Raw genomic sequence first — 4,134 nt, forward strand, 5'->3', positions numbered from 1 at the left:
TCTCCTTGGTATTGGTGAAGTGCTCTTGCAAGATTCCTTGATTTTCTTCTCTAAGTTCATCTCCAAGTTATGTAATCCCTCATTCTCTCTCTAATCTACTCTTGTCTCATCTTATTCTTGCTGTTGGACAATGAAGAAGGTGCTGCAACCTTGCAACCACCTATTTTATTGTCTCTTTGCATTTGTATAAACCCCCTTCTATTCTATCAATGCTATGCATCTCATGTTGATTCTTAACCTTGCTTTCTTATGATTTTCTATCATGACAACATGATTTCTTTCCTAAATTGATTTCTCTAGCATACTAGGTCTGATTATATGTTAGTAATTATCTCTAATCTATTGCTCCTCATCCTATTGATTGAATCCCTGATTTCTCTTTGCATATATGGTTGATACCATTGAAGAGCATGGTTTTACCAAATTAGAAAGTTAGGGTTTTAAATTGGAAAGTCTTGATTTGATCCTTGTTTAATGTTAAATATTCATTAGATAGTCTTAGTATACTATTCTTAACATTCCTTTCAAGTTTCAGAGTGATTCGAGTCCCGAAAACTAGGTTTTGGATCAGATTTCTCATTTCAGCCCGTTCGTTCGTTCATCTGTTGACCGCTCGGTCAATCGAGTCGATCGACCAAGCCAGTCAGCCAGGTGAGGACAGCATTGGTGCTTTCATCCGATTCGATCCTCTTGACCTCCGATTTTCTTGATTTCTTTGTTGATATTGCATCTATGATTGTCTAGGGTTCCTGTAAAATCCAGCTTTTACCTAACCTTGACCCGACCCGGTCATTGTTGTGTTTGTAGGTCCGAAGACCCGAAGTGGTGGTAGGAGGGACTTGTGGGCCCTACTGGTTGATGACGTAATGTCGGAACTCCAGTTTATGGACATTGATGATGCTGCTCCTTCCTTGAGTACATTACTAGTGTTAGGTTATAATCTGCGCACTGATGAAGAGTGAGACAGTTGAAATATCAAACGGACTACGGTGCAAAATCCGAAGGTACTCCCTAAAACTAGACCTCCTGAGTGAACTGTAGGAGAAAACCTCATGCAAATTGACCTTGTATAGCCCTCCAAGTCCGCACCTTAAGTTGCTGAACTATTCTGTAAAATTCTGCAGAAACTGTTTTGGTCGATACTATCGACCAAATGTATCGACCAACAAGCTTGTTGAACCCAGATTTAAAGATTCTTGGAATATTCTTTTCTAATTATTTATTCCTCGAGACTGGAGCCATATTCTCGAGTTTTTAACATCTGGGAACGTGGGAGAGCCTCCCAAGAACTCCTCCTTGGTAGTGGTGAAGCATCTTCTTCATCAATCATTGCCAACCACTCCTTCTGTCACACCCCGCCCGCCAGGCCCGGGTTACCCGCCCGACAACCCGTGGGTGCGATCCGTCACAGGATCCATGGTTTTAGTCTATCAATAATAATAAATACAAATACATGAATCAAGAGCAAGAATAGTACAATAATCAATAAAAAGGTTACAGGAGTCCAAATACTCCAATAAAAATCCAAGAACGAACGAAAGAAGGAAGATCAAGAATCAAAAGTAATATCGAGTTCAGCGGAAGCAAAATAAGTAACTAAATAGTCTTCATCTTCAGGAGGCTTCATGCTCTGCAAGTTCATGTATCACTGTCTGTGCCACATCAGCTTCAAACGAGAAGGCTCTTTCATACGAATCATCTCCAACTTCCGACGTTGTGCAACCATCTGTACAGTTTATATAATACATACAATGAAAGGAATGAGTTCCAACGAACTCAGTAAGGAACAAGCAATTCTCATATATATGTCAATACAATCCACGGATGCACATATGAAATGATATGGATGATATGCAGAAATATGAATGCTACTAAGATCTAACTATGCAAGTCTCTAATGGCTGACATGCTTTAAGATATACACCAGCCCTCCTTTGGGTAAGTCTCATCACTCTGATCCGGCAAGGACTGGTTACCTCTGTAGGGATCCTGGGCAAAGGGGTAAGTCCACACCTGGCTCTCAAACCATGGCTAGGGGTTAAGTCAACACTCTCTCACCACGACCATTGGCAATGAGTACTGGCGCATGTCGGGGTTTCTAATCCAATGCAAGTCATAATGGTAACATACTATATGAAGTCCAGATACTTCCCCTATGGCACCAACCAACTCGGTTCAGTATCCTTCGCAACCTAGGAGTGTGAATCCTCACGGACTGGCTACCTCTGTTGGACTCCACTCCTTAACCCTATGGTCATCCACATATTATTGGGGCGGATGCTCTCATGACTCCTCGCGACACCCGGTCCGCTCCTTGGACGTCCATGAGCCCAACCCTAACATATGCAACCCTACCATTACATGACCAATAGTGGACCACTGAGTCTCCGCACGGACTGGTTACCGCTGTTGGATGAAACATAGTCACGTCACCATTGTCACGGGTCACCCGGCTTCAATTCCCCTGCCGAAAGGGTAATAGCATGTGGGGTACCTAGCCATGCAATTCTAGACTCCCTAAGTATGTCATCAAGTAATCATGATAGTCTTTGGAGACATCAGCAGGCATGTGTCCCATTCCACAGCCTTCGATATCCCAAGCTAAGATATCCCAAAGGAATACCCCTTCCATCACAACTACACTACAATCACTCTTTATCATACCATGAACAGTTGTGCAATATCATAAAAGATGAAGTACATCAAAGAACACCACTAACAGCAAGTATACAATAATATTCACATGCTTTATACAATTACAGCAAGATACATGATCAAAGAATAGTAAATAGAACAACAAAATCATCATGTATATGTAATTGCATATAAATAAGAATGCATGTCCTTACCTGTAATTTAGTAGAAGTCCTCTAACTTGCAATCCAAAAACTATTATAAGACTTTTATTTGAAACAGAGAACACCTAGGCATAGGGTTACAAGAATGTATAAGAGTCAAGAGTCAAAACAATTCAAAAATCAAACCTACACGATTCTATCGGAAACCAGCCGGTTGCTTGTGGCGGTTGCTTAAGTTAAGCGACCTCCACAAGCGACCGCCCTCGTTTCAGCACAGTTTCCAACTCCGAAAATCAGACTTTTTATCATCCGATTTCAATCCGTTTTGGGATGATCTTAGTCCGAAATTCAAGCTTAATAAGTCTAGAACAAGGGGGTAACAAGAAACCCTAAAATTAACAAAGATTTATTACCCAAATCATTCCCCTTGATGGGATCCATTCATTAAACAAATGCGGGGATTCGTTTCTGGACAGGATCTCATCAAGAACATTGAAAAGGGAGATACAACAAATCAATTGGGTAACCACTAACAAAATGGGGATGGATTCATATCAATCAGAGGTTAAAAAGAAGAGAATAGAAGATGGAGATTCATTACCTTAATAAGAATCACCAAGAATAGAAGAGAAAATGTTTCATATCATTAACAACACTTCAGACCTGAATCCCGCACGTTTCCACAGCCGCCTAATCGCCCAAAATAGCAATCCCGAACATAATAATGCGTTAATAGGGCGAGGGATGCTATTTATAACGAACGGGGGGGCAAAATAGGGCATTTTCCCCAAGCAGTAACCGGCGGTCGCTTAAGGCGGTCGCTTGGTTTAATCAACCGCCACTAGTAACTGCCCCCAAGTATATTGCTATACAAGGGTGCTTTGCTCATGGGGTTGAAGACCAAGTACAACCAAACCCAAATGAAGACATGGGGGAGATCATAGTCCGAAAAATCAATCATAATAGGTTTGTAACAAAGAGGTTAGGGTTTCATCATAACATATGGCTCATGAAAAGGTTATGATCACGGAAAGAGAGGAAATGATTGTTATCAAGAAAATAACAAGAAATCATAGGAAATCTAGTTTATGTTAATGAAACATTACCCATGAGGTTTCCCGCACATGGAAGGTTACAAGAGGTTTCAGAAAGATCATTCAAGGGTTAGGGTTTCAAGGAATTTATTTGGCTAGGGTTAAGATCATGATGATGATCATAGATCTCAAAGAATAGAATGAGATCATGGAATAGATGGTTGCAAGAATGCATCATCTTCTTCCTGATCTCAAACAAGAACAAGAACGAAGAAAGAATAATTAGAAATCCTAATTAGGTT

At 40.7% G+C, this 4,134-nt stretch overlaps 1 long non-coding RNA gene across 1 annotated transcript; it reads right to left on the reverse strand.

Moving 5' to 3' along the window:
* Positions 1 to 1,373: 1,373 nt before the first annotated feature.
* On the reverse strand, positions 1,374 to 3,482 carry LOC149005041 (uncharacterized). The gene is made up of 3 exons (XR_016175694.1): positions 3,400 to 3,482; positions 2,850 to 2,923; positions 1,374 to 1,726 (listed from the first exon to the last, which is right to left on the reverse strand). It is a non-coding gene; the product is annotated as an uncharacterized LOC149005041 (long non-coding RNA).
* Positions 3,483 to 4,134: the final 652 nt, after the last annotated feature.

This window comes from Hakea prostrata, chromosome 9, assembly GCF_041222555.1.
Source record: "Hakea prostrata isolate BN-2017 chromosome 9, UWA_Hpros_2, whole genome shotgun sequence".
NCBI classification, from domain to species: Eukaryota; Viridiplantae; Streptophyta; class Magnoliopsida; order Proteales; family Proteaceae; genus Hakea; species Hakea prostrata.